Source organism: Lissotriton vulgaris, chromosome 1_2, assembly GCF_964263255.1.
Source record: "Lissotriton vulgaris chromosome 1_2, aLisVul1.2, whole genome shotgun sequence".
Taxonomy (NCBI): domain Eukaryota; kingdom Metazoa; phylum Chordata; class Amphibia; order Caudata; family Salamandridae; genus Lissotriton; species Lissotriton vulgaris.
This window is the reverse complement of record NC_141686.1, coordinates 21719332-21733472: the sequence shown is the minus strand read 5'-3', so window position 1 is coordinate 21733472 and position 14141 is coordinate 21719332. Positions and strand designations below refer to the sequence as shown.

General features: G+C 43.8%; 1 protein-coding gene across 1 annotated transcript in view; it reads right to left on the bottom strand.

The window, feature by feature from the left end:
• The window catches only part of ATXN10 (ataxin 10), a 1037424-nt gene that overhangs the window by 291119 nt on the left and 732164 nt on the right, over window positions 1–14141 (bottom strand). The gene's annotated exons all lie outside the window — the stretch shown is intronic.

Sequence of the window (14141 nt, the reverse complement as noted above, 5' to 3'; positions counted from 1 at the left end):
GTATTTATTTGCACTTTTTTTGTCACTAAGCGCATGGAAGGCCCACCCAAACAGGTTCTCCTTGTTTCTACGTTGTTGTTAAAAAAATTGGGTCTTCCTGCTCAGGGTAGCAAGAGCTTTAGCTCTTTCTCAACATACTTAACATTAGTACAAAACAAAAGTGTCAAAGTCTATAGGTCTGTCTTTTAAGTAAATGAAAGTTATTTTATTCACCAGTTTGTATGTGCGTATGTGAGGATTGGTGGGTAAGCAAATAAAAGAATGAGTCAATGGGTGGCCGTGTGACAGCATGGATGAGTAGGTGAGTGAGCATATGGATGTTAGTATGGATGAATAGGCAAATGAGGGCATGGATGGATGAAGTCTTATGTTGAGAGGTGACTGCGATAGATGTATCTAAAACTGAATAAGCTATCTCCACAGACACATAACCATTCATCTTCAAATATGTCTACTCAACTTACAACTCATATGCTCATTATTTCATCCACACATATGCACTCCTCCATCCATCTTTTCACATATACCCTCACAAACACCCTCAATAAAGCATGCATTTATCAACCTATGCTCATACATTCATCAAGTCACCCAGACTGTTACTGACCCTGATTCATCCATTAATCAGCTACTTGCAATCAAGCAATATCCATTCACCTCAGCGTGTGTACCTTTATGCACATAGTCTGTGACTTTGTATAGACCTGCTTGTGTGCTGTATTTGTATATTTGTTGTGTGATTGGTGTTATGCTCCTCCGAATATAGGTGACAGGCGACACGTGTTTCGCCCGAAAAATTGGACCACAGTTGGACCGAGCGATTATCGCTCTCTATCGTGCACCGTTCTTTTATATTCCACAAACAACTGCATAAGAATTCCTGCCTTGAGAAAGCCCTGGCTTGTTGGCCTTCGGGCAAAACACGTCTCGGCTGTCTTTCTTCTCCTGCACACGACTTCAAATAAAAGAAAAGAATGCCAAAGATGAGTTCTTATATTTTTTATACCTATATTCGGAAGAGCATAAAACCAATTACATAACGCACTACTTGGATCCAGGTGGTATCTGGGTGAAACCACTGTTTTGGTTTTTGCCAAAACCCATAATCGGGTCATGACCTTTTGTGTGTAAACCCTGGTAACACCCACCAACTAAACCATTTGCCTGTATTTGTATATGTTCCTCCGTGTGTGCTGCTTGTATGTTAAAGTTTGTCTGTATGTGTGTTGGTCTCTTCGACTGAGTGGTTGGAAGTGTGCCTACATGTGCATATTTTGGCATGTGTGTACGGTTGTCTTTATATACGCCGCTTTGCTTACTCTGCTCCTGCATGTGAACTTGCACATACAACCACTCTAGGTATGTTATCTGGTGTTTTGTTGTTTGCATTGTCTCTGGCACTGTAAGGCTTTGCTCTTGGCACAGTTATGCGTACTTTTCGTCTTTTTACAGTTGGTGGATCAGCCCTCATTATTTAAGTCTCCAGTTGTTATGCGCTTTTTGAAAGATTTGCATTTGTTTCCTCCCTCTCCCTTTGTCATGCCGTAGCTGGACCTTAACTTGGTCCTCGAATTTCCAATGTGTACTCCTTTTGAGCAGCTGTACAGCTGTCCCTTGTGGCTTCTCACCCTCAAGACAGTGTTCCTGGTCGCCATAACATCAGCGTGACGTGTAAGTGAGCTTCTAGCGGTTTTGCAGACACGGACAACCTTCTTACACGTTACCCGTCAGTCAGAACATCACCTTGCGGGCGTTTTATGCTCCGCTTAACCCTCAGAGGAGGAGGCGAGACTCCACCGTTTGGACCCCAAGAGAGCTCTAAGCTTTTATATTGATTGTACCAAAGAACACCAGGTGGACTATCAGCTCTTTGTGGCGTTTCTGGAGCGAAAGAAGTCAAGGCTCTGAATATTTACGGCTTTGGTATCTATTCAAAAGTGGAGGAATCTGCGAATGGGATTCTCTATCAGAAGAACAAGTCACCCACTTCTGAATAAGTACTACTTTGGTATCTATTCAAAAGATGAGTAATGTGCAGCTATAAGTCAGAAGAACAAGTTACTTACCTTCAGTAACGCTCTTTCTGGTACAGATTCTATTAAGACAGATTTTTCTCTCCGACACTCCCGCCTCCCCATTCTGTGATTTGACTCTATCCAGTAATAAGATTCCAAGTCTAGAAATCAGCACACTGGTCACAACCAATTTGCTATTGGAGCTCTGCTTCTAGGGGCATGGATAGCCTCGACAGCAATTGATGTCAACGTGTGAGAGTGGCACCTCTATAGAATCCACACGTCATATTCCAAGCGGAATTGCCTCAGTACGGAGCCCCATGGCACTACCTACCGGCAGAGAGAGGTCCTACTGGAAAGTTTCCAAATCCAGTCTGACACCTAGAGAATATTCTATAAGTGAGGAATCAGTGGGTAGAATTCTCTGTTAAAAAGACATACGTGTGTAAGCATGATGGATGAAGAATCACATGAACTTGGGATCAAGCCTAAAGCACTTGAGGGTCCGGACTCTCTTCTTTCCCTCTGTAGGGACAAACAATTCCCATTACAGACTAATGTACATTGCTGTCAAGCTGACAAATGTTATGAGTGACATCACTACCAGAAAATGCATACGGTCAAGAGCACCACTCACATTGCATGGCTCTGGATGGCACCATCTCTCCGATTGTGACAACTTCCTTTGTTTAGGACAAGAACCCTTATACCCTCTTAGGTGGCATGCTTAATCAAAGGGTTCCTCCTCACAATACTCACCAAAGTTCGTGGTGTGGGATACAATTCCGTGTGCGGGACAGCATTTAACTTATCCCCATGGAGTGAAAATCCTATGTGTGCTGTGGATGTGGGCGAGTGCTGCATACTGCAGGTTAGCAAGTGTGGGGAATAAAAATACCTCCTGGTGGACTGACTCAAAGCTTTATTGTTTATTGAGTGTCCCCAAATTTACAGTAAAACTAAGAGGGGAGTGAATTTCAACCCAATAAAGTTATAAGGGTCAACATGTTTCTGCCAATCTGAGAACCCTATAATGAGGTGCTAGGCTATCTTCGGGACCAACGTGTATAGTCATTCAGCAATTAAATGAAGGGAGATGTGTATGAATATTGTGTATAAAAATATATGAATAATGAATAATTACAGCTAGTGTTCCACAATAAACATGTCTGTGTTTACGGTTGTCGTCACCTGTAATAATAACAATAATGTGACAGACGGAAGAACATTATTTGCAGTAATATACATGCTAAATTGTCACACGTGCTATGCTTGGAAGCAAGTTTTTGTCCCGGTCATGCGCCTTGTGGTCACTGTAAAAACATGTGAGATTAAGTGAACTAGGTTTTTACCAAGATATATCTGTGGTATAGATCTATGCTTATCCAGATTAGTCCAGTGTTCGGCAACAACTCGCACTTTCTCAGACAGAATTAAACAGGTCTAAATGTGAGACAAAACAGGATGGGTACTGTAGTATTAAATAGGACATAGCCAGTAAAAATACAATTTAAAGTACAGTGAGGAGAAACCCTCTGGGTGTCATGATGTAATTTTGGTGCAGGCATATAGATCCTAATTGTGTTGCCTCATGGAATCAGGGCCAAAGGGCCATTATACATTTGTGTAATTGAACTGCCTTGATCCCTTCAAGGCTAGTTGTAATGGTTACTCTGCCTGATCATATTAAATCCATAACCACAGTAACCCATACTTCCCCTAAGACCAACCTATGTCGGGATGGCTCCACTCCACAGGTGATGGTGATTCAACAAATCTGCAGGTAGATAGTATATCAACCAGAAAGATGGTTTAGAAAGTTAATTAACTTTTTCCTCTGATGGATACTTCTACATGCAGATTCCTCCCTTTTTGAACAGATTCCAAAGCAGCACCCCTCTCATGGTAGGGTTGGGTGGAGGAGGAGATCTGTAGGATTAGTCAGACAAGGAATTCCTGAAATACCAAAATGGCCATCCCTTCTCACCTCCAAGCACTAATGCTTTGTTCTGGTATGAATGGAAGCTCATATTGTTGCACAATAAATATGAGCCACGTAACCATCCCTGGCAAACGCTGATGTTAAAGACTTTGCTCTGGAGCAGTGAGCATAGATTCCCTTCACCAGTTCCTTTTTGCAAAGGGCATAGCACATAGTTATACAGAGTATTATCTGGTAGGACAAAGTCCTTTTCTAGACTGCTTTGCTTTTATTGGTATCTGCATACTCCACAAAGAACTAATTGGTAAATATGATGCCCCTGGTGAGGTTTGTGTAATAACTGACCTCTCTTCTCAGGCCCAGCTGGAGTAATCTCTCCTCCTTCTTAGTGGAATGAGGCGGAGGTTAAAAAGTAGGAAGTGTAATCAATATGCTAGACGAAACAGAGTAATCACCTTTACTACGAATGCCGCATCAGTTTGAGGACCAGTTTGTTCAGGGAGGCGCTTAAGTGACCCCGATCAATTTCCAGACATGAAGGTAAAGACTCTAGAATTTGAGAGGCAGAACCACACCTCCGAGTGGAAGAGGAGGTCTGACCTGAGAAGCAGATGGCCATTATCCAGAATAGGGTAACCCAAGAAGTCAAAGACCTGGGTATTATATACTTTTGAAATACAATGGTCTTTACCATTACTTTCCTTCAACTGAATTAATCAATGTATGATCAATATTACCACATAGTTACGGGATACGTCTCTCAGATCAACCCTACACATTCAATGTATTGAATTTATACAAAGACAAAAAAACAAACAAAAGGCAACAGCAGCAATTTACAAAATCAGGGCAATTTTAATTCATTGCATTTACAACTATCTTTATATCAAAAACTTTCAGGTTGCCATGGCCGTGGCCATGCGATCTTAAGTCGCAATCTTAATGCAACAGCCTGATTTACATCCTTACTTCATTTCAGGGGCAACACTACTCTTTGGGTTGCCCGATGTATTAGTCCTGATGAAGACTCGCATGGCCACGGTCTAACTCACCTATAGGCCCTAAGACGAGTCAAAACGTCGACGCTCCCCCCTTTTTCTCAACACCTGGATTGTGAAACACATTTTGTGGTGCAACAAGTTTTTGGAAGCTATGTCTCCATTTAATGAAAAATGTGTATGAAATTTATATCATATACCAGGTTATTGTCAGACGGTGAACTGTGCAACCGATCTATTGTGTATATAATATTGTGAAAATCTCTATGCCTTTATCTATTTTCTCCTACTGAGCACTTGACAATTCTTTATTTCTTGAACGCCCCCATTTGGGCAACCTGAAAGTTTTTGATATAAAGATAGTGGTAAATGCAATGAATTAAAATTGCCCCTGATTTTGTAAATTGCTGCTGTTTTTTGTCTTTGTATAAATTCAATACATTGAATGTGGAGGGTTGATCTGAGAGACGTATCCCGCAACTATGTGGTAATATTGATCATACATTGATTAATTCAGTTGAAGGAAAGTAATGGTTGAAGACCATTGTATTTCAAAAGTGAGAAGCTGATGGAGCAGTGCCAGCTCATGGCATGAAGAAATACTTGGGATCAGCCTTGGCAAACCTTCCTCAGAACCCAAAACAGGTCCTGAAAGGCTTCAAGCAAAGGATACTGGATGGCACAGAACTCCAGTCAGTGAATGTTCTCCCACGTAAACAACAGTTTCACCTGCAACAAAAGATGATCTAAACAAGATGACCTGAACTACCTTAGGGTGGAGACCCCACTCATGACCTGCAGGACGACACCCACTGAGACGGTCAGCCCTGCTGTTTACCTATATAAACAGATGGTTGCTGACAAGTCAGATGCCATGCTGGTGAGCCACGCCAGACACATCAAAGCTTCCTGACAAAGATGGTGAGACGCCACTGCTCCCCGTTTGTTGACCTCTGTCATATTGGCTGTCAAGATCTGAACAGATGGGCTGTGAAGGGAAAGGAGGAATCCTTCAGGGCTAGGCAGATTGCCCTCAATTCAAGCAGGCTGAAGTGAAGTACCAGCTCTTCCGGACACCATTTGCCTCTTATCTTGCCTTCTTCCAGATGTGCCCTCCACTTGAGAGTGAATGCATTTATCATCACCGTATTTACCTCCAGATTAGTATGATGGGACATCCATTGGGACAAGTGTTTCTTCAGCAACTTCCAACGCAAGAGCATTGTAGCAACCCAGGAGTTTGAAAGGGAATCCAACACAACTGCCTTGTGTTGGAACCACTGCCAATGAAGTCATCATTCTAGAGCTTTCATGCACCAGTATTTGTATGTGACCAGGAGGATACAGGAAACCAGGAGACCAGGCAGACTAAGAACCTTCAAAATTGAAACAGGAGCTTCCTCCCAAAACATCAGAATCCTATCTCAAATGTCATGGATCCTCTGAGGGGGAAGAAAGGCTCTAAAAGATGTTGTGTCCAGCACTGTCCCTATGAACAGGAGGGGCTGAAAGGGCTCTAGGCGAGACTTGGGCATGCTGAAGGAAATGCTTAAGTCGAACAGCAGATGGTGATGACACACCATCTACAGTGGGTGAGTTGGCTATCAGCAGCCGATCATCTGTGTGTGTATGAGAATACCCACATACACTATCTTCTCAGAGGTGCAACTACCACTGCCATTACCTTGGTCAAGACACTAGGTGATGCCAGTCCAAACAGAAGCTAGCGAGTGGATCTTATCACAAAACGCAGGTAACTCTCGTGCGACTGCAGGTTGGGTATATGGAAATGTGCATCTAGCCAGTTGAAGGACAGCATCATGTCTTGATTTTCCAGTGCCAGCGGAATCTGAGCCAGGGTCAGCATCTCAAACTTTACTTCTGAAGGTAAAAGGTCAAGAACCTGAGGTCTATGGAACCTGGAAGTATGGGACGTAGCACCCCTGGCTCATTGCCTGCTCAGGGACCAACTCCACTGCTACTTTTTACAACAGGGCTGTCATCTCCTGATACAGGATACGCAAATGTTCCATGACTGAAGGGAGGGAGGGCTAGATTGCTATTTAGCCTGACTTAGGTCACCGGGAAACACAGAAAGGTTGTTCTCTTGTTTGGTCGTTAATGTTTTACATTTTACATATGAGATAGTGCATTTTGTCCAGGGCCTCAGAGGTTTGGGATATCTTTGCTGTCTACCTGTTACAGACAAATTGATAATAGACCACTCGACAAATAGCCCTTTTCGAGAACTGGCAATACTGTGTTATTCTCTTAATTATACTGGTGTGTGAAGTGGCAGATACTTGTGAGCCATCATCACCTGTTCAAATTTAAAGCCAATTATAGTTAGTACTAGACAATGCTCCCTTAATGTTGGTTATATGATCCTTCCCTACCCTTTGTTTTAAGAAAGTTGATGGAAATGGAATATGACCAACAGGGAAAGCTTGTAGCTAGAGGCTTACAAGCCTTCCATCTCTCATCCCAAATTACCCCTCTATATTAGCCCTAGACATCCTTCATCAAACCAACCACCCTGGATAGTCAAGTACTACTAACCACCACAGACCATTCCCCGGAAAACAGTTTCACTCCCAGCCACAACACTGAGTCAACATACCATGTCTTTTAATAACACCCTCACAATACTGTCGCTCAAGGCCAGCCGCATGTCGAATTATGTTATTTTAAGTGTAAAAAGGTGCTTTCGTGCTTGCCCACCATGTTCCCTGGCATCGCACTTATTCACGAGACATATTTTTCACCATCAGAATCAAAAAAATTTAATAGGGACTGGATTGGGAGAGGGATATGGAGCAGCAGACGCAGACATAAAGATAGTTCCATACAGACCACAACATCATATACGTTGCCCTTGAAATGATGTGGGATGGCTATTTTTTCAGGAAATCTCTACAACACTGAATAGTGAAGGCCTGAAAATATGCACTTTTGTAATAGGTACAATGTATGCCTCAAACACTTGCAGAGCATCTTTCTTGGCTGCTGTCTTAACAGCCTTGAAATAAATTGCCACTGCACCACACAGACAGTGATAAGGGGTGAGTGGAGCATTAGACTTGAAACATACATAGACTGGAATAGTTTGATTGATAGACACAAAGCTTGAGATAGAGCCATTCTCCGACATATGATTAAGGACTATGGATTGGTTTTCCCATGGTGCCTAGTCCACCTAAGAGATAGGGAACTTACCTTCAAGTGATGCATACATGATTTGTACTCCTGATCGTTCCTCACATCAACCTCAACCCTCCACACTCCAAATGGTTGTTATATACTGGAAGGGGTGGATCTCTTATCATATGCTAGTCAGGTTAGAACTGTTTAAGTGGTGCATAATGAATATCTCCAAATACAAACTCCAGACTAAAAGATCCTCCCTGCGACAACTCCTTAGTGTATACATAGACGGAAACAAAGACTCCACCTCATTATTACAAACTATCTGGTTAACGGGCAAGGTACTACTGAGCGATAACATGACAAGAGACTCAGTTGTTATGCTTGACATTGAAACCATGACCACTGTCTATGTCATGCACTCTGCCCCCGATTTGAGGCAATGAATTGAATAGAAAAAAATATGCACTTTTGTAATAGGTACAATGTATGCCTCAAACACTTGCAGAGCATCTTTCTTGGCTGCTGTCTTAACAGCCTTGAAAGAAATTGCCACTGCACCACACAGACAGTGATAAGGGGTGAGTGGAGCATTAGACTTGAAACATACATAGACTGGAATAGTTTGATTGATAGACACAAAGCTTGAGATAGAGCCATTCTCCGACATATGATTAAGGACTATGGATTGGTTTTCCCATGGTGCCTAGTCCACCTAAGAGATAGGGAACTTACCTTCAAGTGATGCATACATGATTTGTACTCCTGATCGTTCCTCACATCAACCTCAACCCTCCACACTCCAAATGGTTGTTATATACTGGAAGGGGGGGATCTCTTATCATATGCTAGTCAGGTTAGAACTGTTTAAGTGGTGCATAATGAATATCTCCAAATACAAACTCCAGACTAAAAGATCCTCCCTGCGACAACTCCTTAGTGTATACATAGACGGAAACAAAGACTCCACCTCATTATTACAAACTATCTGGTTAACGGGCAAGGTACTACTGAGCGATAACATGACAAGAGACTCAGTTGTTATGCTTGACATTGAAACCATGACCACTGTCTATGTCATGCACTCTGCCCCCGATTTGAGGCAATGAATTGAATAGAAAAAAATAAAATCTTAATACTCTCTTCACCAGCAAAGTCGAACTTGCTCTGATTCAATTACAGTAGCATCATTACGAGCAAAGCAAAAAGTAGGCTAACTCCTGGTGGGGCATCTGAAGAAGAAAAATATATAATCTGCCAAACACGCTATGCTCCACAGTTTCTACTCACGAGTCATACTCTCAGAGGAAATCCCAAGACCTTCACCACCTTTTATCAAAACATGCATGACTCAGGCCAAGGATTGTCCAGAGGCAAAGAAGAATTCCTCGACAAGGGTGAGATTAATGGTGCTGTCTGACAAAAATAAGACTTTATTTGACAGGGCGATCACAGTCAAGGAAATAATAACATGAGTTCAAATTTGCACAAGGGCAAAGGTCCAAGCAAAGATGTCCTGTCAAGTAAATTCACTAAGATCAACAAAACAACACTGGCACTCCTCTTGCAAAAGGTTTTTAAAGAGGCGGAGACTGCAGGCCAGCTTCATGTGGAGTTCAATAAGGCGATTATTATACTTCTAGGAGAAGCCCAATTCAGTGCTCCAGCTATAGGCCCATCTCATTAAAGCGGATGTAAAAATATAGCAATTAATCTCTGAAAAATCATCTAGAGCTTGATAGATGAGTCACAAGTGGGCTCTGTAACAACTATTACCTCTGGAAACTACCTCAGGTGATTGTTCGACATTCTCTGGTAAATGATGACACTGAATGCAGAGGAAACGTTCAAATTAGGTGTTAGGACACTAAAGAGGACACTAAAGAGAACCAGCATCAGCCCGTCCTGGACTTGAAATGGGTTTAAAATAAACAGACATCGACTATGGCAGATTTCTGTCACAAACCTTTCCAGTCCACAGGGGCACAAGGAAGGTATCCTCTTTCATGTCCTGTTCTTGCTGTCCCTTCTGGCAGCCATTGGACAAATGGGATTCATTAGATGATCTCCGGTCAATTTATAACCCCTTGCCATACCAATAACATCCTCATTAACCTGAAAACCCCAAATACAGCATTCCTAAACATGTTCTCACTCACCGTTTAACTTTTCTCCTGTTCTGGTTTTAGGATAAACTGGGACTTAAGTGAAATTATCCATTTGTCAAGCGGTACATTGAGGACTACTGTGGGCGAATGTGGGCTCATTCGCTTCCATGAAACCTAAAATAATCTGTGGTGCAGGTCATCTGAGGCTTAGAAAGCATGGCCCAAAACAACATGCTCCCACTTATAGCCAAGATAGATAGGAACCTCAAGAGTTAGGCAGCATTATTTTTATCTTTTTGGGAAGGGTCAAGGGAGTTAAAATGGTGAGTGCACAAAAATATAATTATATTCTGTGAATGTTTCTCCTCTTAATTCCAATGAAACTCTAATGAACCATTAGTAACTGCATCAAATACTTTGTGTGGATGGGAAATCGTGTCTCAAATCCTTGAAGCTACAAGCAGCAATGATAAATGGAGGCCTAAGATTACCTGACATCTATTCCTACCACCTGACCCAACAGCTTTCACAACTGTCCTACCTGGTCATGACTATACCCAACTCCCATGTTGGACTGTCACTGGACGATCTCACATGGATGACAGACCATGTCGCTACAGCTTATATTATAAAGACAAAACACGATAATTTATTTATTATTTATTTTATTTATTTAGTATGTTTATAGAGCGCAAACCTGTCACCCAAAGGGCATCCTGGCGCTTGAACTTGAGCGACAGCACTATTCACTTACGCGGCATTTTTAGGAAATAAGTGCGTTTTAAGAGCTTTCCGGAACGGAAGATAGTTGCTGTGGCTTCTCAAGGAGAGAGGCAGGGAGTTCCAAAGTTTGGCCGCTGCCACACTGAATGAGCGGCCACCCATCCTGACTCTCTGAAACCTCGGGACTACCAACAGATGCGCAGAAGAGGATCGGAGAAGTCGCGGGGCAGAGTACCAAGAGAACATATTCTGCAGAGGTATCGGGCCCAAATGATGTACAGCTTTGAACACTAAACAAGCAGCTTTGTACAGCACTCTCAGATGTACCGGGAGCCAATGTAACTCTCTCAAAGCTAGGGTAGAAGAGCTAGACCTAGGCCGTGAGAGAGCCAACTTGGCGGCCATGTTCTGCACTCGTTGTAACTTCCCCACTAGATTTTTTTGGGCCTCCAGAAGTAGTGCGTTACAATAATCTAAGCGGCTTAGTATAGTACCGCGAACTACTTCCGGCCTGGCATGGGCGGGGAGAAGGGGCAGAACTTTACGCAACATGCGTAACAGCATCATGCACGTAGACGTGGTTTTATTGACGTGCAAGTCAAGCTGTAAATTTGGGCCGAAGATCACCCCCAAGTTACGGGCAGATGACGCAGCCGAAACTGGCTCGGGGAAGGAGGCAGGCCAAAAGTTCTCTGGAAGTGCCCGCGAGATCCGATCTGTGGAACAGTAGAGGACCTCAGTCTTAGCGCTGTTAAATTGTAAGGAGTTGGCCCGTAACCAGTCCGCTGTGGCTGCCATGCAGCGATGGAATGTCTCCAGCGAGACTGCCTTAATGCCCTCCAAGGAAAAGACCAGCTGGGTGTCATCGGCATAATTAAAACCAGAGACACCAAAAGATTTTATAAGCTGGACCAGGGGGCGGAGGTACAGATTGAAAAGTATTGGGCTGATGGCCGAGCCCTGTGGCACCCCCTGCCCTACTTTCCTTGGCTCAGAACAGAAAGGAGGAAGACACCCCATCACCCACAAACAAAGTAATGCTAGTCTGTTTTGGGCACTAACACACTCTTGTCACTTGTACACAGTTACTTAACACAGCAGACACAGATCTGGTGCAACACACGACTGGTAAAAGGAGGTCACACATTACACTGGCAAACATGGGCTTTTCTGCGAAATCAACACATTTGAAGATCTTCTTAAGAATGATACGAGTAAAACGTTTAGGGACTTATCCTTGAATTCCATCTACCCACTTGACAAAGTTGGAAACTTAGACAGCTGTAGAATTTCCTGATTGGAGTGCTTAACCAGGTCCCTTCACACTTCTTGAAATACTAATCTAGTCATACATTACAAAACAGGAAATGATAAAGGGTGTGATATGACGCATCCATAGCTCATTAATATCTTCCCTGAGTGCTATGGGTATTCTCAGAAAAAACAGATGACAGAGACTGGACACCCCGGCTTAGGTTCCATCACAGAGGGCTGAGGGAAGAATGCTTGAAGTACACATACGATAAAATGATGCATAACTGGCCCAAATCCAAATAGTAGAGAGCGATGATCAGGACCAATGAACTTTTGGTGATCGAATACATACTTTATAGTGATGTCCAAGTATATCTAAATATTAGCAGGAGTTCGGCAGGTATTACACGATACCATTATCTGGCCAGTTCAGCCTTTACCTTTATTACATGAATTCACTATATTACATGAATGATACAGGCTCCGTAAAAATTCCTTTTTGGCACCAGTTATTTTGTGGAACATACCTGTTGTTGTGGGCGCTGTCATCTCCTGCCTGCTTCCTACGCTGTTGTACCGGGCTTCGGGCTGTGACTCCCGGTCTCCCCCGCCGCCGCACCCTCCATCTGTGCGGCCGCCGAGGGGGGGGGGGGGACCACAGCCCCCAGAACGCACCGCAGGCATCGCCCCGCCCACCCACGGCTATTTCCGCGCCTGAAGGCACTTAAAGCACCGGAACTCCCTCCGCGTCGCAGGACATGCGCGGGTGGCGCCGGGCTAAGCCCGGGCAAAGGGCGGGCCCTCTTAGGCCCTCAGAGGCCAGAGGAGGCTAGGCTGGGCCCACCTCTCGTCGACCCTTGGACTAACATTAGCCGACCCTTCTACAAGTGAGGTGTGAGACATTTCTTGGGCCATTGAGATTGAACAATTTACCTTAAAGAGATAATCGTTGATAGTAAGATTTAACATATTGTCATGGCTAAAACTAACCTCAAAGCGTGCACCGGGGCTGGGGGTGTGGGGACTCTTAACGCCTTCTTGAAACAAGGAGAATCGGCAGTAGCTAAAGAAATTGAGCTAGTAGAGAGGAGATTGTCCCTGGACCCACTTCAGCAATCAGTCTCTCTGTTATTAAACGCGGAGATACCCGCTCCTATTGTTGCCCTACCCGATTGTATGCACCTCTATCAAGTTCCCAATGGGTCAGTACTAGTTGATAGTTTATCTATTTCTTCCGTACCTTCACCTCTAACTAGCCTAGTCCCTTCCCCCACGGTTACATGCACTAGGCAGTTAAGGGTTAGGCCGGACACGATGTCTAACTGCAGTAAAACTATCTCAGGGAAAAGGAAGGCTAAGAACACCCCCAAAGGGAGTCGTCAACAGGCAAAACAGCCGAGGAACATCAATTCTGCATCTGGGTTGGGTCGTAAGGGAACTAATGCCTCCCATCAGGGTGCTGAGGACAGGGGTGCAGGAAGAAATGAATACACCGCTTCGGATGTAGAAGATAACAGGGGGGGAAAGATGTCCGACTTTATGAGACTTATGGAAGAACGGCTCAGGTTATTCACCTCTCCACTAATGGATAAATTAGAGAAAATAGATGGCTGACTTAACGTAATTGAAAAACATCTTAAAGATGACAAAGGCCTAATGTCGGGGTCCAATCCACCTGTAGTTCACTCTTTGAGTGCAGTCACAACCTCTGTTAACAATTTGTTGGATTCCATGATCACCCCACTTCCCCAACCTGTACCACCACCTGTAGCCCCGGTCGTAGTACCAAATATTTCATCTGTAGCCTCAGCAGCAACGGGAGCTACGCAAGGAGGGAAGCAAGGTCCTCGGGGTCCAGTGGGGAGATTAAACCTTCAGGCATCGCCCCCTAAAAGAGAGCTGCCATTGCATCTACCAGCAGAGGCATGCCCTTATACAATAATTCTGGCCAATGTCC